A 22,212-nucleotide genomic window follows, 5' to 3' on the forward strand; every position below is an offset into this window, starting at 1 on the left:
CTCTCTCTCTCTCTCTCTCTCTCTCTCTCTCTCTCTCTCTCTCTCTCAGAGACACAAACAGAGACAGAGATAGATTGATTTTAATCACTACATTGTTCAAAGTCTTTGCCATTATAACAATGTCATGGGAAATCATACAAAGTAAAAAACTGTGGCACATTACAGTGTTACTGGACAGCATCAAATGGTATCTTGAGAATAGGAGCAAGAAATTCTTGCTCAATCTCTATTTTATAATGAGTGAAAAATAATCTACTATCAGTTTTTATCTGGTATGTTTAAAAACATATACATCTAGCTATTTATATTGGACTTTGAAATATAATATACCGTTCAAAATAAATTCTCTAACATTTCATCAGAACGTATTAAAGCAACATGATTTACATGTGATCTGAAGGTATTGATGTAGTATATATGCACAAGTTCCTTGTCTGACACATACATTCTTCCTTAAAGTTAATACATTGTGAACCTACACAGTAAGTCAAATTTTCATGTTTAAAGAAAATTAAAACAGAGAGGTACTTTTAAAGATGCTGGGTAATTATTCTGGGTTTGATTTGTATTTCTTTACAGACATGACCAACAGATTGATTAGATGTCACTGTGTGATGTGCTATATGCTATAAATTGAAGGCTTATATATGGTACTTTATCTTTGATAGTAAATACCAGGGTCAGATCTCTAAATTCAGAAAAAAAATGTAGATGCTATTTTAAGGATATAAAAAATAAACAGAAAGGATGGTGGAGGATAACAGAAGTTTGCAATATAATTGACATTCTGGGAAAATCAGATCATTCCAGAAACAACTCCAGGGCCGTATTGAAAACATATTAAACCAAGCTGCCACTGCTGAACAAGTTTTCTATGACCCAAATGGTAAATATTTGAGAAATAATTTAAGTAACATCACTGCAATATAACTCTAAATATAAAATTTCTCTGGATAAAGTTAATAATGTTACTCATTAAATAAATAAATACATGCCCAGAAAAGGAGTTTCTCTCCTGCAAAACAAATTCAAATAGTGTATATAAGTCCTTCTCCATCTATAAGATAAATTATATTTTTCCAAGTTTTGAGTACTTGTATAAATTATACTTAAAAACTTGTTTACAACATAGAGAAAGGGAACCACGATATACTAATACTGAGTGATGAAGAAGGACACAATGCATCGAGAAACCATATTACTTAAGGTCCAAATTTAGTTGAATGAGATAGCACCCCTGATTCTTGTGCAAAACTCTTTCCCAGCAACCTTGAATAATGCCACTTTAGTATAAAAAAATAAAAAAAAAATTAAAAATGCACAATACATCATTCTCAGACATGTGTGATTGCTTAAGAATGCTAAGTTTTATTCGTGTTAAAAACTTTTATTTTATTTTTTCTTTTTTATTGGATGTTATATTTATTTACATTTCAGATGTTATCCCCTTTCCTTTTTCCTCACCCCATAAACCCCCTGTCTCATTCCTCCTCCTCCTTTATGCTTTTATACCACTTTAATTACATGCAAGTATTAAGGTCAGTTCTAGGTTGAGGAACTAGCAATATGGTAGATGCAAATAGTCAAGGAACAAGGAAGACAATAAACACAAATAGTGAAACCACAAGCAAGGCAATAAACAATGTCTGTGATGAATCCCATGATCACTATTTCTAAGCACTTATGAGGATGAACCAAAATATCTGAGCCTACTTCCCTGTTCTAGCACAAAGACACAATGATATTTTCATGCCTGAAGTCTACTTCTTTGTACTATCCTACGATTTATATACCTATCTGAAATTATTTCTTTGTTCCAGCCTAAAATTTAGATTCCTGCCTGAAATTACTTCTTTGATCTAAACTAATATTTAGATTCCTGCCTGAAATTACTTATTTCGTCTAACTTCATGTCAGAGTCCCACCTGATGCACATTTCCATGTATTCCTCCAATGTCGTATTCCTGCCTGAAGCCCATTTCTTTGTCCTTGGCCAATGCCAGATTCCTGCCAAGAAGCACGAAAAGCTCTCTACATCTCTCCATTTTTTATTTCATAAATAGGATTGCACCTGTCTTAAGTCATTCTGATAAGAAGGAATTCCTTATCCATTGTGAAATATGCATTATTAAAAGCAATATACTTCTGCTGGTTGGTAAGGCTCTGTGCAGAATCTTACCTGTCCTTGGCTTGGCAAGCTGTTAAATTAATAGCTCAGTTTGAGGGTCCATTTTCAGTGTCCAGTCATTTCCTTTGGCTTCCAACGTGCTGATGTTGTTAAAGACAGACATTAACACGATAGGTCAGAATAAAAGTATTCCCAGGACAAAAAGGGCTAGCATGATCAAGCTATATATTCCACTCTTGAAGCTTGACCAAAATAGAAATACTGATCTCAAGCCATGGGTAATTTTATCAGCAGCATCTGCAATATCAAAGCTCAGCAGAGCAGCATTGTTTAAATTCATAATCTCATTATGCAAACTTAAAACATCCAGAGAGCTATTAGAATTATGCCAAATTTCCTGCAAGAGTCTAAACTTTTTCCTAATTATTATAACTATCATTGTAAATCTTAGAAGTAACACAACTCCATTGGTATTTGGCATGACACTCTAGACAGCCCCTTACTCTTAAAGTCTCAACCTCCTTCTAATAATTTGAATAGGACAAACAACATCAATCCAATGTTCTAAATGCCTATCTAAATCCTCTTGTATGTTCAACACATTAGTAATATTTTTCGCTAAATGATTAACAAAAGTAGCTGTACAAAAGGTATTTTATGTGTATAGACGTATTTTACATTACTACTAATAAGGTATATTAATATATGATTAAGTATTTATGACATATTAATGAATAAATACATATTCATGATTTAAAGGGATATTTAGCTCAGAATACACTAGAGAAAATATTAATAATTTTTCAGAGAATATTTATCCACAGAATATAATACACATTCATATATAATGATTTCTTTATCATTCTATTCATCTAGAATATATACATACATATTTAGAAACAGAAAAGCAACTAAATTTATCACATGTCTTCTATCCGAGGATACAGAATTAGATTTAAATGTTTTTAACAATAGTCAGAAGTAACATAAAGTACCTTGGTGTGAATCTAACCAAGCAAGTGAAATATCTATACAACAAGAACTTCAATTCCCTGAAGAAAGAAATCGAAGTTCTCAGAAGATGGAATGATCTTATATGCTCATGAATAGGCAGGATTAATATAGTAAAAATGGCCTTCTTGCTGAAAGTAATCTACAGATTCAATGCAATCCCCATCAACATTTCAACTAAATTCTTCATAGAGTTAGAAAGAAATTTGCAAACTTATTTGGAATAACAAAAAAGCCAGGATAGCAAAAACTATTCTTAACAACAAAAGAACTTCTTGCAGAATCACCATTCCAGATCTCAAGATACACTACAGAGCAATAATGATAAAAACTGCATGGGATTGGTACAGAGACAGACAGGGTGATCAAAGGAATAGAATTGAATACCCAGAAACAAACCCACATACCTATGGTCACTTGATCTTTGACAAAAGAGCTAAAACTATCTAGTGGAAAAAAGACTGCATTTTCAACAAATGATGCTGGTTCAACTGGAGGACAGCATGTAGAAGAATGCAACCTGATCTATAATCTATAATTATCTCCTTGGATGAATCTCAAGTCCAAGTTGATGAAAGACCAGCTGCACTGAGACTAATAGAAGAGAAAGTGGGAAAGAGCCTCTAACACATGGGCATAGAGGAAATGTTCCTGAACAGAACACCAATGGCTTATGCTTTAAGATCAAAAATTCACAAATGGGACCTGATAATATTGCAAAATTTCTGTAAGGCAGAGATAACTGTTAATAGGACAAAATGGCAACCAACAGATTGGGAAAAGATGTTTACCAATCCTACATCAGATAGAGGGCTAATGTTCAATGTTTACAAAGAACTCAAGAAATTAGACTTTAGACAGTTAAGTAACCCTATTAAAAATGGAGTACAGACCTAAACAAACATATTTTTTTTTTTAGGTTTTTGAGACAGGGTTTCTCCGTATAGCCCTGGCTGTCCTGGAACTCACTCTGTAGACCAGGCTGGCCTCGAACTCAGAAATCCACCTACCTCTGCCTCCCAAGTGCTGGGATTAAAGGCATGCGCTACCACTGCCGAGCAGCAAACAATTCTTAACTGAGGAAACTCAAATGGTCTAAATGCTCCTAAAGAAATGTTCAACATATTTGGTCATCAGGGAAATGCAAATAAAAACAACTCTGAGACTCCACCTCACACCAGTCCAAATGATTAAGATCAAAACTCAGGTGATAGCAGATGCTGGCTAGGATGTGGAGAAAGAGGAGCACTTCTCCATTGTTGCTGGTACAACCACTCTGGAAAGTAGTCTAGTGGATCCTCATAAAACTGATCATAGTATTACCTGAGGACCCAGCTATACTACTCCTGGGCATATACTCAAAGTATGCTCCAAGATATAACAAGGACCCATGTTCTACTTTCTTCATAGCAGCCTTATTTATAATAGTCAAAAGCTGGAAAGAACTCAGATGTTGGTATCAGGTTCCGAACCCAGTGACATCACATCTAGGTGACTCCCACATCATTGCACAGGCAACCGCCATACACTCCCAGAATTCACCTGGCTACCTCACCTTTACCTTGGAGAGGCTACGTCACTGCCCATATAAAACAGACAGAACTCCCTGACCCTGCTCTCTTCTTCCATCTTCTTCTACTTCCCCCAACATCTTTGCCCTATCTCTTGAATAAACCCCCTCTTCGAACTGTTTGGTCTGGTGTGGTCTGTTCTAAGTTGCTCATGGACATCTAACACCAGATGTCCTTCAACAGATAAATCGATACAGAAAATGTGGTACGTTTATACAATGGAGTATTACTCAGCTATTAAAAACAATGTATTCATGACATTTTGTTAAATGGATGGAACTGGAAATTATCATCCTTAGTGAGGCAACCCAATTATAAAAGAACACACATGATATGCACTGACTGATAAGTGGGTATTAGCTCAAAAGTTCAAAATACCTAAGATTCAACTCAGAGTCCATATGAAGCTCAAGAAGGAAGAGCAAAGTGTGGGTGCTTCAGTCCTTCTTAGAAGGACTAATAAAATACACATGGGAGTAAGTATGGAGACAAAGTGTGGAGCAGAGCCTGGAGGAGGGACTACTTGGGGACTGTTCCACCTGGGTTTTCATCCCATGTGCAGTCACCAAAGGTGACTGATGTGGATGCCAGGAAGTGCATGCTGACAGGAGGCTGATAGACCTGTCTCTTGAGAGGCTCTGCCAGAGCCTAACATATACAGAGGAGGATGCTCATAGCTATCCATTGCTCCCCTGCCAACACTCTTCCTCATCGGTTTACCTTCAAGAAGGAAGAAAGAAAGAAAAACTAGGGAATGGCCCACAGTATACAACAATCTAGCTCTATATATTCTCAAGATATCACTGCTAATATATTTCTATGAAAACTCACAGAAAATTGTTATAACTTCTTATTGACTTCATAAATCCTTGTAACTCTCTTCTTAATAATATCAGCATGATGTAAAATAATCTAGAAACTTTACTTTTTTTGCCTTCTGTAGCATAACCTATTTTCATACACACAGTTTCAAAAACTAACTTTGGCCTCTTGACTGTTTATTCAAAGTTCATAGTACTATTTCATACATATAAATAGAAGCTTATTTTATCAGCTCAAGTAAATTTTAAAATAATTAAGTTCAATTATTTTATATCTTTAATATATGTTTTATATCTTTAATACTCAGGGAAAATGTGGTGTTCATCATTTTACCATTGTTCATCTGAAAATATTATGGAATTTGGTGTTAAATAAATATTTATTAAGCTTCATTAGATTTTCAATGATCCAAATGTGTTGAAAGACTTTTAGTTCTGTAGTTCTCTATTTATAATAAGGAACTATAGCTTTATTTGGCTTGGTTTGTGATATTAGTATTTCTTAAAAGGTATAGGGCACTTATCATCAAAGCAGAAGAAGCTAAAAATTTCAAAATATAAAAATTTATATTTTTAAAATATAAAAATTTTATATATATATATATGTTTATATATATATATGTTTACAGATGTTATATGGCTTTATAGATGTTTACAGATATATATATATATATATGGCTTTATACAAAATAAAATAAAAATAATTATTACTTATTTAACATTGTTTTATAATTTTTTTGTTCTTTCACAAGCCTTCAGGTAAGATATTTTAGGCTCACTAATTATATATGAGAAAATTGATGCTTCAGAAAATTATAGAATTTATGTATTTTCAGGTAAGATTATGATTAAAAACCATGTCTTCATAGTATATAACCTGGCAAAAGACAATTGTTAGAAGAAAAGCAAAAATCCTTAAGGTCTTGTTTTTTAACTATAAAATGGGAAAAAAAATAATGAAGTATTTAAAGTGGGTATTTTTTTCCACAAAGATATAACCAATAACATCCTCTGAACTGGCTGAGGTTCATTGTAGCTGCCATGGATGTCTTTCTCTCTTTCAGACGTAGACACTATGAGAATTGAAGACTGATAAGATATTAGCTGGAAGACCAAAATGTAACAAGGGTTCACTGTGCCTGAACAAAACTCTAGAGTAGAACATGCTTTGAAACATAGAAAACATGTCTGGGATTTAGAGATATAACAAAATTAGAAAAGATTCTCCATAGAGGTTTAAGCAAAGCTGGATATGAAGAGTGAAGATTTGTGTGGCAGGGGAGTTTAAAGCTGAGATTATCCATGGGTATTCTGAAGTTTACAGCCTAAGAAGACTGCTATGCCATGGAAAGTTTAACATGAATAGCAAAAGCCTTCCCAATTATAAAGGTAAATACAGTTGTGCAGATCATCTGCAGTATCTCTAGACCTTGTTGAAAAATGGACAGCACATGGAAAGAATGGTACACAAAACACAAAAGATGAAGCCTTAAATGGGAAACTGGGAACTCAGGTTAGAATATTCTAGCAAACTGCAAAGTTCTCACAGTAAATCACAAATCTGAATCAACAGGAAGAATATACTGACTTGCTTTGTTTGATCACAGGCCTCTCACATCACCATGCCACCTGAACTAGAATGAAATGGTGATTAAGCTAATAGTACTTTTCATTTTTCTTCATATAATATTTTTGTATTTAGAAATTATGATACCATATTCCTAAAGTGAGCTTAGGATTTAAACATTAAGTTCTTAAATGAAGAGAAAAAATGGCCAAGATTAATTTTTAAACATGTTCACTTTTCCCTGGCAAATGAAAACAAATTTGAGATTCCAACCTGCCTCAGTCAGAATGATCAAGGTCAACAAAACAACCTACAACAAATATTGGAAAGGTGATTCAGGAAATGGAACATTCGTTTATTATTGGTTAGATTATAAACTAGTAAACCCATAGTAGAAATTAGTGTGAGGAATTTTTCAAAGGTTAACACTTAATCAAACTTATGATCAAAATCTGTGACTCCCTAATAAGTCCCCAAATAATGGATGAAAGGATTCTATAACCAATATGTCAAAATGGTTATATAAATAATACTGGTCAATATACTCAATGTAATTCCCATTCATATTTCAATAGCGTTCTTTAAAATATATAAATTAATTTACTATAATATTTTAATAGGAAAACAAAAGGTCTTCAATAGTCAATGCAATCAAAGCAGAAAAACATAATGTTCAAAGACTCATAGTATCTGAACTTAGATTATACTATAGAGCTAGAACTCTAAAGAAAGCATGGTAAACACCTAAAACTGATAATACAGACCAATATGATGGGGGATATATTAACAGAGGGAAACCTGTTCATCTGTAGTAAACTAACTAATAATAAAAATCTTTCCAAAAATATGTATGAACCAATGAAAGAATTTTAGGCAGTGTCATTAAAATTTCATATCTGTATGAAGAACTGTGACTTTAGACACTTATTTCTCGTTTTTAAAAAAATAATTAAATCTTGTGAAAATATTTCAAGGTAAGGCTTGAAATTTTGGAAGTTGTAAATGAAAAAACAAAGATTGCTTCAAAGTAAAAACATACAGTTGAACTTAGAAATATATTTCAGTAGCATACAAAATAATCACAAATAACAAGTGAAACTATACTAAACATAAAAGCTTTTATACAGTCAGGAAAACAAGAGAGTAAAGAAAGGCTTTGTCTACTATAAGTCAATCAGTTAATAAGAATACATAGAGTACTACCATTATTAAGCAATAAATAAACCTCTATGTTATCAAAATAATAAACATAAAAGTTTTCAGAACTTCAAACAAGCAGTTTTCAAAAGAAGAAAAACATGTATTATATAGTATTTGAAAAATATAAATTATCATAAGTAATTTTGGAATGTAGCGATATGTATAGAAAAGCCTTTATGTTTGACTTTAAGTGAAATGCACTGTAAAACCTTTGTGTCAGGTTTTGAAAAAATTCTTCAGAAAAGCCATTGCTATGTTTAGGTCAATCAGTAGAGGCTGATACATTATTTCCAGACTATTTAAACCGTGAACAAATGTCTCTCTAGAAAACTTCCACTTGTGACAGCTTGCTGTTGCACCAACCTCTGTCCTACAACACTCCTGGCAACTCAGAGTTCTTACTTTAGGCTATGACTAGTCATGGTAAAAAAAAAAAAAATTGAGATTTGTGTCGGTTGTCCGTTATGAAAGGCAGCAAAGGCAAGATAACTTTGGTAGTGAGAACATTCTCCATACCCAATTAGCCTTGTATAATGTTTGAATAAAGTAACTAGAGTGTTCTACCTGGGTTTCAGAATTTTCCAAGAAAGTTTATTATCTTGGTGAGCTTCTCTCTCTACTGTGGCACCTATATCTGACATGAATCAATAATGGAAATTCAAATTAAAACTACTTTGCTCTGTCATATTTCAGACAGAATGAGTAACATAAAGAACATAAACAGTATGAACATAAATCTAATTACATGGGAGTGTTTACCGCTAGAGGAAGTAAAACTACATTTTTATGGTGTGAAACTGAAATTTCTTCTAGTCTTCTTTACTACATTGTCGTATCAATAAAGGATTAAAATGAAATTTCCTTAGAATGTAAAGCTGAATATCATAGCCAAATAAAATTTCTTGATTATTCTTTCAAGACAGTTTGAATCGTTTATGGCATTAATGTCCTCAACAATTCTTTGAAAGGAGACACTGACATGGGCACAAATGTTTTGTTAGAAGAAAATAAAAAATAGATACCAGGGAATGAAAGTCCTATTATAATTGAAATCCTTAGATTCCCTTGACACAGATTAAATTCAGTGGGTAGCTCTTTACTTCATTATACTGTAGGAGACACAATCATGCTTGGATGAAGAAGTGAGAACGATACATTTTCAAGGAAGTTTAACCAGGCATAATATAATGTAAGCATGATTTATTACAAAGTGCTGAAATATTTATGTGTTTCTATCTGCTGTCAAGCTGCTTGCTGCAAGTGAATATTATTTATACATACAATCATTTGACATTAGGCCACTAAATTATTCTGCAATCAGAGACCACTGAAGCCCTTATCACAAGTAAAAGCTGGTATCTTTTGACTTTCAGATACTATCCTTTCTAAGCTAAAGGAAATAAAATAAAATAAAATAAAATAAAATAAAATAAAATAAAATAAAATAAATAAAATAAAATAATAAAAAAAAAGAAAACATGAGTTCTATTCCCAGGGATCTACATGAATGTGGTGCACAGGAAGTATGAGGATGCATGAGATGTGACTTATTTATTCAAATGGATTGATTGATAAAGCTTCATTAAAACAGAGTAAGAGTTTAGTCATGCATGCATTTTTTTATAGATAGAAGGCTGAGGGTGAAGAGTATGAGGTATGGCTCAGAATGGGGAATCTAGCCTCTCAATCAACAATCAAAGTGCAAAGAAAAGCAAAATGAGAATACTACTAAAAGAAGACTTAAAAAGAACAATGGGGATAGAATTTCCAAATCTTCAGTAATTGTATTATTTTACTATGTTTAAGAATTGAAAGATAGAAAACCTACTGATAAAACTAAAATTATGATGATTAATCAATAAGCATGGAGAAAATGCTTAAATATCTTAAATTATGTGCTGTATTATATGAACATTCTTATTTCTATGTGTTCTTTTTCAAACCAAAATAGGCATCTTTTCATTTTTTACAAAATATATTTGAATAAATTTCCAAAATATTTAATAATGAACAAATAAACAAATGCTTTAAGTGCCAATTTTTTAAGACATTTTTATACCAATTTTTCTGAAAATTTTACAATGTTTCTTTTCTTAGTGACAATTTCAGCCAATTTGAAAGTGATATCTAATTGATGGGCAGACAATTGATGAATTAGGGAAAGATATTGACAGAATAATTCAGAAATATAGAGGAGTGATAAATGTGAGGGAGAGAGAGAGAGAGAGAGAGAGAGAGAGAGAGAGAGAGAGAGAGAGAGAGGTGAAGTGTTATATGGCTTATGGTGTGCTTGTATAGCAGTTTTACCACGAGATTTTTACAGTTTTGCAGAGAGAACAAGCTAGTCACAGTTGCTAGAGACACAAAAAGCCAGAGAATGAGAAGAACCAGAGTATTACAAAATATTCCCCAAGTTAGTATGAGTCCAAGCAGAGGAATTCAGTCAGAAACCAAGAAAAGCCAGAGGTTGTATGGAGGCTAGAATTCAGGCCAAGGCCTAGGGATACTTAGAACAGACAAGAGAACCCTCTGGGATCAACCCAAGCCATGTATTCACACAGCTTTGTGATGGCTCTCATCTCATTACTTCAACCGAGGAACAAAAGGAAGCAAGACATATGACCTGAATATGTAAGCCATCTGATTTAACATCTACTTATTCCCATTTATAATTGTAAAATACAATAGCATTTAGTTTTATCTGAATACAACTGTTTTCCTATGAACATAATTATGATCTAATGTCATGATTATTATTTCCTGAAATTTGAATTTCTCTCTTTCACCTCTTCATTTCTTAAAGCATAAGCCTTCTCATGTGTGTGTATTTGTATTGCAGTTATATGTACTATGCATTAATAGACAGACAGGATGCTATACTAAAAGATAATATGTTATGAGAGGCATGAATAGAACTCTGATTAAATTACGACTCTTGTTTTTAACAACTGCACAACACCCAGCAAGAAAATTGACTCCTCTGATCCTTAATTTCTACTTCTGTAAATGGAGATAATTACATCTACCTCAAAACTTTGTTTCCAAGGTAAATAATGTGCTATAATTAGAACATCAGAGATTACATTCATAGAGAACACCTATGAATACTTGTTCTATACCTTCTCTTTCACATAACTGTCTAACAAACTTTCCCAGGTAAAGATCTCTGCTATGGCTACACAATTACAGTAGTCATATGTAAGAATGAGTTATAGTATTTACTTTATATTCCTCATTATTGGTATGGTAAAACATTGTTAGTAATGTCTAAAATGTTAATAAGTAGTAGCTATTCTAATTTTAAGTTCCACAAATGTAGAGTCTTTTATACGATCTACAAAGATTTGAGAATTCCTGATGTGGTACTCTGTAGTATTACTGCAGTATATATTTTTGGGTGGGGACTTTGGCATGTAACTGCTCAAGATATAAATCTTTAAATATAGGTTATATTTGAGATTGTGTAACCTGTTATCTACACATTGTTCCTATAGAATAGCACATCTAGATTTGAATAGGGAGTGATATATTCAAGCACAATCCTTTTTTCATCTCAATTATGCATTAAACTTGATTTGAAAACTTTCAAAATAATTCAATAATATATGCATTTCTAAACTTTTAACAAGTTAAAACCAACTCAAACTTTGGAAGATGTTTAATAAAAACATGAATTATATAAACTCTCCAATCTCTGAAAAGTGGAAGAATCATAAATTCTTATAGAGAAAGGTTAAATGAATGTCTAAGATAGACAAGCAGCATCTTAGACAGAAAAAAATAAAATAAAAGAGGAAATGAATGGTGGGTTTGAGGCAGAAGCTCTCTTCTTTTTAGATTAGTTCTAGGAGAAGCGCATAAGGGAGCAGGGCATATGTCACATATCTGTTACTGCAAAGAGTCTGGGATTGGTAGATTTTATATGAATATATGAGAGAAATCAGATGAAAATTTGTAGAAGGAAATGTTCAGGATAATGAGGGTACCTCATCATTTTACTTGAAGATATTGTTAGGATGAAATTTCCACTTTCCAATTCAAAGATTTAAACCATAGCCTCTAGTGGAGTTTTAATTGGAGATGAGCAAGTTGTTGAGATTAAATGAAGTTGTAGATGTAAGACACGTATAAGAGACTGCTGTTCTTGTATTAAAAGTGAAAATATTCACAGAAATAAAACATGATGCAACAGGAAGGTGAATGTCCATAAGTTATGGTCAGAAGGCCCAGGAATACCAGAAATAGCCACGATGCTTATTATGGAATTCAAGATAGTGATGAGGTAAATTTCTGGGTTTGTTTGTTTTATTGTATTTTTTGGTGTTAAATACATTTATTGTAAACTTTAGACACAAAATAGGTCTAAATCTTAGAAAGCTGAATCTTTCAACAAGGCATATAATTATACAAAGAATGCCACTCTGTGACCCATACAGTGTTGTTTTTCTTGGAAGTATACCAGAACTATATCTGCAAAGCATACGATCCAGCAGTGTTTTTACAAATGAACCTCTGATTAACACAGTAAAGTGTTTTGGAAGCAGCTCCATGATTTGGCTAGCAATTCTTTAATGCAAGTCACTGCTTCTAAGCTTAGCCATTGAAGAGATTTTGGTTGAACTAAAAATATAAGTGCTTCATATGCAGCTCTGTGATGGACCAGCAGATTGTTAACACAACCATGAAAAAAATGGTTTATAGTAAATGTTATACTATAACAATTTATAGAAAAAATACTAGCAATTATATTGAACTAGTAATTGGGAACTTTAAAATTCAATGAAACATCCTTTTTAAAACTCAAGTCATCCAAGAGGATGGAATGATAGTATACGTATTTTAGATACTGAAATGTTTGGCTGAAGCCAGGTTAAAATGGTACCTTCATCTTGTACTGCCCATGCCTGGACACCAGTTGGAAATCTGACTTCTAACAGCTTCTCACTGAATTGCTCTGCTTGGCCTCAGCTAACTCTAGAAGTCTGTTCTAAATACTTCTCATTCTTTGGTTTGTTCTATCTTCATGTGTTGTCTAGCTTGTTCTCTATATGAACTATCTCTGTCAAACTGTCCAAGTAAAAAGTGCCTCCAAATTTCAGGAACTCAACTCCACTTCACTGTCTCCCAACTGACTGAGTTCCAGTGGGCACCATTCACCTGAACTGACTGACTGTACTCAACTGAGTGACTGGAACTTAAAGATCAGCATGCCTCTGTCTCCAGAGTGCTGTGATTTAAGAAATGTACCATCATGCCTGCACCTAATCGTTTTTTTTTTTCCACTGAAACTTACTTTATACCTGAAAGGCCTTGAACTCAGCATCTACTTGCCTCTTGAGATTAAATGACTGTCTTTATTCTAGCCATACCATACAGGACAACACAGACTTAAAAAATCTTTGGATACCTTGCCATATCTGCCATGTTGCTGGATTAAAATTTCTCTACAAAATATAGCATAAAAGTTATAACTACTGATTTGTATTAAATAAGAATCATAATGTACAACGATTTATTTGGAATTCAGTCCAGGTAGCAAATGGTAAATCTTGCTATAAGATACTTCTGAAAGAATGTAGTCAAACTTCAAAGCATCTTAGTTTTCATATTGATTCCATCTATTTCTTTGAAATATCAAAGGTAGCATTTTGTACAAAAAGTATTCATCAATTATTGGTTGTGTCAAATTAAGGACAAATAGCACATCTACATAAATATAACATCCTGATCAAGGAGCCTGTATATAACTGACAACACTGAGCAGACACCTGAGTGCATTTGAACAAATGACAGAAGTACCCATACAAAGTTATCAGACAACAGCCTAAGAATTTTAAAAGACATGAACTCTGAAAAATGCTAACAAGGAGCATGTATTTTTATACTGGAAAATTTTGTAGAAGAGATTTTCTGAATATTTAAAAATTGGTATGAAAACATCTACCATGTAGAAGAAAATTAAATTCATTTAAATTTATTTTTAATAGAGCCTTATCTAATTCCTGGCTCTGAAAATAGCAAAAGCTACAATTGTATGCTTTTTATTAAAATAAGTACAATGTAACTTGAAATAATCCCCAAGGAAAGACCCAATATTTTTTTATATCATTGTAAAGGCTATTGCCTTGATTTGATAATTTGGGTAGGTGGTCTGACTATTATTTGATAATTAGGCTACAGTACATTCCAGAGTAACTAAGATTTGAAAGAATGAAACTCTTGGAGCTTTTTCAATTTTTCAGCTTCTACGATCCTTGAATTTAAACCTTAGTGTCACTGGCACACCCATTGTTGATTTAACACTCTCTTACCTGTCATTACTTTTTAAACACCATAAAACTAAGAAAATAGGAAAAAACCATGTTTGGTATAGTTTAATAATGTAATGCTACAGTAGTAAAAGATCTAATAATGACATGTGCAGCACATTGACTATTCAGTATGCCTTCAGTTAAAAACCTCAAACACAGCAGTGTTAACACTGTATTGTAGAATACTAACCACATATTAATTGTTCTCAGATTCATTTTCATCTCTTTCCTTAGCATGATTAACTATATCTCTCAGAGGTCTGCAGTCCTTATACACTCTCTTTGAGGAGAATAGATGAAAAAATTCTGTTAACTTGTTCTGAAGTCAAATTTCATATTAAAGTAAAATGTTAGAATGTATTGAAGATTTTTCATTCTGTATCTAGAGTGTTTTCATAAATAACAATGGAAAGCTTTATACCTTAACATCTTGGGAAGAGAAAGTTCCATGTTTTAACCTTAGTGAAATGTTTTAATCAGTTTTTAAGAAGACAAACTTAATACTATTAAATGTTATGATTTAATGTTGATCTTTAGAAAAAAAATTGTTTAAAAATTACCCTGTTATTTCTGGAAATGTACTTAAAGGTGATGTTTCCATAGTAAGTCATTTCTTGGCAACTCTACTCATGTATTCACTAATTCATTAAATTATTCTTGGAGTAAGTAGTTATTTTCTTGTTGAACTTTGATTTGACTTTGAGAATAAATGATGAAGAATTTCAAGAATTATTAGAAAATATGGAGACCCACTTACAAAAATAAAGCTTACTATACTTAACCACTAAAACTATTAATTCAATGGAATTATGAAGCTAGGTGAAGCAAAATTAGAGGGACTGGCAAGATAAGCAGAATCATGATTATGAGAAATATGTTAGTCTCTGAAAATAGATGAAATAAATTAAAGTAACACTGTTTTAAGTTAAAACTGGATTTTCATTGTTTTATAAAAGGGTTGTTTCTCTTAGCTGATAGAAGAAGAGAATTTACATGCATATAGCAAGCATTACATATAAGAAATCTATACATCTTTCTATTAATATCATACAAATATAGTTTTAGCTGCAAGTGAGTTCAATTCTATTTCATAGCAACAGGTACTCTCAAGTCTAGGCTCTTCTTTATCTTAGCAAATTTTGCCAATGAGAACACTAACCCATCAACCCCGCATTTATTGTTTGCCTTGTTTCTCACTATACATATTTGGTAGCTTGGGAGTAATTAGCAGATATAGTAGAAAGATTTTTAGCAATTGAAAGAATAGCTCAGGAATGTTTCATTCACTATCATCATAAAGCACAATTGCTATTATAATTTATTTGAAATATATATTGTTTTCTTATTATTTGTTCAATAGCAGGATTCTATAAACCATAAAATATAATTTGGAAGCATTCTATATCACAGATAATTCTATGTGTTGAACATTTCCTAGTTTGCAATAAGAGCTAAATTGTTCTCATCTACTGTAACATCAAAATAGTCCAGTATTCTTTTTTTTAATTTCCACACAATATTTTGTTTATAAAAAACTGAAAGCTAAATAAAGCCTTACATGGACAAAGCAATAAAAATCTTCTGGTATAAAATATATCTATATTAATTTTTTCCTTTTTTTCTTTTTTTAATTGGATATTTTATTTAGAGATGTCATCCCCTTTCCCCTCTTCCCCCTTTCCCCATTTCCCCTCCCTAGAACCCTCTATCCCATCCTCCCTCCTCCTTTATGCTTTTATACCATTTTAATTATATGCATTATTAAGGTCAATTCTAGGCTGAGGGTCTAACAATACAATAAATATACATAGTCAAGGAACAAGCAAAGACAATAAACACAAATAGTCAAAGAAAAAGCAAGGCATAAATTCAATTAGGTGAACACTCCCGAGAACACTGTTTCTAAGGGCTTATCAGAATGACCAAAGTACCTGAGCCTACTTCCCTGTCATAGCCCAAGGTCATTTTCATGTCTGAAGCCTATTTCCTTGTTTTAACCTAAAATTTAGATTCCAGTCTGAAATTTCTTCTTTATTCTAGTCTGATATTTAGATTCCTGCCTGAGATTATCTAGCCTAATGTCATATTCCTGTCTGAAGCCTACTTCCTTGTCCTGGGCCAATGTCACATTCCTGCCAAACAGCCCGTTTCCTTGTCCTTGGCCCATGTCAGATTCTTGCCAAGCAGCCCCAAATGCTCACTACCTCTCCCCCTTTTTTATTTCATTAACAAGACTGAGTCCTTCTTAGGTCATTCTTCCTTACCCACCATAGAATATGAATTATCAAAAGCAATGCCCTTCTGTCTTAGGTTGGTAAGGCTCTGTGCAAAATCTTATCTGTCCTTGACTTGCAAGGATGTTAATTTAATAACTCTGTCTGGGGATTCATTTTTTGATTCAAGCCATATACTTTGGCTGCCAACATGTTGATGTTGTTAAAGAAAAGCTTTAACACAATGGACAGGAAAAAAAGTATTCCCAGGATAAAAGGGGCTAGCATGATCAGTATTCTAAAGAAACCAAAACAAACAAACAAACAAACAAACAAACCAAACCTATCCCTGCTCACATTCAATCATGTAGCCTCATTGACATACAAACCCAATTGAGCTGGTTTGTCAAATAAAGACTCCTGTGCCATGGTACATTAGGGAAATAAGTTTTGTCAGATACTGTAGTGTACCTATCACTAAGCATTTAAAAAATATTTACATCTTTCTCAGGGCTAATTATGAGTAAATTCCTATATATTATCTTTGGTAGTTTCCAAGAGCAGCCAGTTGTCTTAATCACGGAGCCCTCTCTCCAGCCTTGCCTTTGGCATTTTGACACTGAATTACATTCTATGTTATTCCCATGTATGGATATACCACAGCTTATTTATTCTTAATATAACAAAGAAACTTTTCTTATGCACATACTAAAAAAATACAAAAAAGTTGATAAATATTTTCATATAGAGTGTGGGGGGGGCATGCGTGTGCATTTGTGTGTGTGTGCCCACACATGTTTATTTGTTTGCTCCTATATGTGTATGTTGGTATGTCTAAATTTTTAAGAGAAACAGTACTATTTTTGAGTGTTAATGTTAAATGATTAATTAGGAAGGAAGTTTCATCTGAATACATTATTTAGTAAAGTATTTAGTTTGGTGGGATAATATGACCTTCTGTTTATGGACTACTTGTGTATCTTGAATAAGCATCTCAGTTAATTTAAAACATTGCCTCCTAGTAAGTTAATTAGTTGATTGGTTAGTTAGTTAGTTAGTTAGTTAGTTAGTTAGTTTGTTGGTTTGTTAGTTTGTATGTTTGAGATTAATTGTTATTTAATTCTCTGTTCTATTAAGTTAGCTTTTTCCAGGTACTTTGGAACCATATCCATTCCAGGATTTGCAATGCTTTCCTTAGGTGCTACTTTATTGGGGTCCTTGAACACAGCCATTGCTGTCTTCTTTGATGCTTGCTTATCCTTTTCTGCTTTCCTTGAAAGCCTTCATAGCTTACTTTGCAAAGCTTTACTAACTTGTGGTTAGTGACTCTTCTTGGCCAGTATATTAACTAGAGATGCACATAATGACACACTTGGCTTTTACTTCAAGGCAAGTTCATTGTAATTGTCCTTTCTGTATTTTTCTTCTGTAAAAGACTGTCCAATGTATCTGCTGAGAATTTCTTTTGGAAAGGAAATGAGGAATCTCATTTTACATGACAAAATGGGAAACCTCCTATCAGTCATTGTGTAGCTCAATATTCAAGGTATCTTGCACTGGTCAAAATTACACCTCTTATGGAAAGGGTTGTTGGCCAGAGGAAACATGATGCATAAAGAACAAGGATTACGAGAAATCATTATGCTCAAAACAGTTGCTCTCACAGAGTAAAAAAGTTAATTTAATGAATTAATGTACATGATATTATATTTGAAAACACAGTTGCTCACCAGCCAGCTTGGACCTGGTCAGGGAGAGTCAGCCAGGACAAGCCTCAACTCTAAAGACTAGCTGTGGAACATATATTAGATGCCTTGAGGAAATACATAAGGGCTAAAAGGAGATAGAAGAAGAGGAGAAGGAGAAGGAGGAGGAGGAGGAGGGTGAGAAGGAGGAAGAGGAGGAAGAGGAGCAGAAAACAACAGCAGCAGAATCAGTCCTCTAAAGGTTACAAGAGAAGGTCTGGAAGGGTGAGTGGACAGCATGGATGCTGGAGGAGTTGGAAAACCATTATATAATTAAAATCAATTCTATAAAATACTCAATATTTAATAAAATATTTGTAAGGAATATACATTTGCAATTGCAGAATCAGAATTTAAGCTATGTTTTCAATTTTAAGTTTTATAATTGGTGATTTTTGATTTAAGAATTGATTAATTTTAATTTCTGTATTGATTCACTGCTCATTTTTTTTATTTTGTCAATATAATACTATATTGATTAAGTTGGTTTATGATATGCTAATATAGCTTGACTTTTTGTTTGGAGGTGTTTTTTGTAGGCTTATTCTTTCTATAAATAACATTAGATGAACTTCTTAATATTTCAAAATATATTGATAGGATTTTTTCAGAACTGGAGTTGAAATTATTATAGATCAACTTGAGAAAAGTTATACCTTAAGCATATTCATTTTCAAATACCTGTGAATATTGATTAATTATCTCCATTAATTCAAACCTTTGATTTCTTCCATCAACAATTCATGAGATTTTGTCAAGTGATATCATCAATATTTTGTGATCTTATTGTATCTTTTCAGATGAAGTATTCATACCGGGTTAAAAAATGCAAAACAAAACCCAAACAAATGAACAAGAAAAAGAAAGCAGAAATCATTATACTATGACTGGTTCTATACTAATGTTTCACTTCGTTGTCAGTTTCAAGAATTTTCAGGAAGATTCCTTCAAATTCTCTACAAAGATATTCAGATTATTTACAATCAAAAATGGTATTTTCTTTCTTTCTGTTTTTTTTTTTTTAGGCATTTTGGGGATTTATTTCTCTAGCATGGGCTTCCAAAACAATATCAAATAAATACCAAAATTGAAAATATATCTGTTGTTTTCTGTGGTCTTAAGGTATAACAACCATTTCCTTGCCATCAAATTCTGCATTAGTTTCAGATTTACACAGCTCCTATTTTTACCTTTAGAAATTCTCTTAGTATTCTCTGGTCTCTGACAGTTTTTCAACCGTAGTCATTGATTTGCCTTTTTCTTGTACAGAAGTTTATATTTCTATGATCTTATTTCGATATCTTATGGATTCACCTAGTACATTTAAAAATATTATTGAAATCTGTCATTCTAAAATAAACTTAAATAAGCCTATAAGTCTTTTGTATATTGCTAAATATAATGAACTAGTAATTGTTAGAAGACTTTTATATTCATATTCATAAAAGATAGAAATATTTATGGGAGCCATTTCTTGCAATTGATTTGAAGGTAATTGAAAATCTTGGTTTTAACATAGCTGGCTGCGAGAGAATGATACATAGATGATCACACTGTATCTTCAGGAAAGACTAGAAAACCTGTGGTAGCATTTCATGAAATACTTGTTAAAAAAAAAAGTAAAAAGCTCTGAAACCAGTGCTTTTTCACGTGGAAGATATTTAACTATTAATTCAATTTCTTGGCAGATTGAAGGACATTATCTTATCTATATATAGGTGCCTGAATGTAATTACTAGTTTCACCTTTAAAAACGTGTTCAATGTTATCCAAATAATCAAATTTGTGATCATGGCATTTTCTATAAATTTCATTTATGTAGATGGCCTTGGACTCTGCAGTGATGACTTTACTTTGTTTCTGATGTTAGAAACACATGACTTTTTTTTGTAAGAATGATAGATTTTTATATGTCCCTTGATATTTTTAAAAGAGCAAAGCTTTCAAAGAATAAAACATTTTAATAAAAGAAAAAAATTTGTTTTCACTGTTTTTTTCTCTATATCTTTTAAATTTTCTGATTCATACATTTTTATAATTTATTATGTTTGCTTTTTCTATGAATTCATCATCTACAATTTTGTTAAGTAGGTATTTATATTATTGATTTTGAGATCCTCTTCTAAATATCCACACAATATTCTAAATCATTCTCAACACACTGTTTTTTATTTCTTTCATGATTATAATAAGAATTTCCATAACTGTTTCTGAATCTGTACTGTCTTAAATTAATAATGTCTATACTTTACCTTCCAATGTGTGAATATAAAGTGAAGTTGTCAAATTTGTTTCCAAAGGCATGAAGTTTGTTTTATCTGTTGTTTTTCATTGACAAAGCATAATTCAAAAGTGTTTCATTAAATAGTTTAGGAATTATGACATTCCTTGTCTTTTATTTGATATATTTTTTGTATGTAAATGAATTTTAATAGCATTTGCATTAGTTACTTTTCTGTTGTTGTAGTAAAAGACCATGACCAAAAGCCACTTAAGAAAGAAAAATTTTATTGTTCAATATAGTTCCAGAGGATTAGACTCCATCATAGCTGTCAGGCATAGCAACAAACCATAGGCATGAAGAAAAGGAAGCAGAGAGCTCACATATTCGTGGACAAATAAACGTAAATCACAACATGAAGCAGCAGGAAAGAGGTGCTTTAGGTTTTCAAGACCTCCCCTCCCCCGCCCCGACCCTGAGTAACATGCTTGTTCTAGCAAGGCTAGAAAACTTACAACCACCTCAAACAGCGCCACCAACTCTGAGCAAGTATTCAAATACGAGAGCCCGTGAGGGACTGTCTTAGTGAGTGTTTCATCTATGTGAAGAACCCATGACAAAAGCAACTCTTATAAAAGCTAACATTTAATTCAGGCTGCCTTACATTCATGGCACCATAAGGTCCAATATGGTGCTCAAGATGGAGTTCTGCTTCTTGATCTGCAGGCAGCAGGGAGACACTGTATTCCACAATGAGTGTAGTTTGAGCATCGGAGGCCTGCTTCCAGCATGACACATATACTCCAATTTGGCCACACCTACTCAAATAAGGCCATGTCTCCTAATAGTACCACCCCCCTATGGGCCAAATATTCAAACACATAAATCCTTGGGAGCCAAACATATTCAAACCAGCTCAGTGATATTTCTCCCTTAAACCACCACACTACTGGGTTAATACATACCATGATTTTACTTTAGTATTTTCAATAAACGCTATGGGAAATTTCAAGGGAATATATGAATATATCCATTGCAAGGCAAGCTGTGCTCCCAGATGAATTAGCTGACATACTGCAGTTTAAAATTTTTCAAATGGGACATTTTAACTGCTGTCTAACTGACTTCATTTGGTCTCAGTCTATGCTCAATAAATCTGCCTGCAATGGACGTTATGAACTAGTAGATATTTAAATTTGTACAGAAGAATCTATACCAGTTATTCATTTATTTCCAACAGATTGGCATCTCATATTGTACAATTCAGTTTCATATGTGTGCAGCTGCTAAGGTTCACTGCTAAGATTTAAAAATTTCATATGTATATGAACTCTGGACTAGAGAGATGGCACATTAATTATTTTGCCCAAATTTTTAAACATCTTAGACATCAAATTGTTACTTAATGTCAGAATTTTAATAGA

This window comes from Grammomys surdaster, unplaced genomic scaffold (genome assembly GCF_004785775.1).
Source record: "Grammomys surdaster isolate TR1022 unplaced genomic scaffold, NIH_TR_1.0 126124, whole genome shotgun sequence".
Taxonomy (NCBI): Eukaryota; Metazoa; Chordata; class Mammalia; order Rodentia; family Muridae; genus Grammomys; species Grammomys surdaster.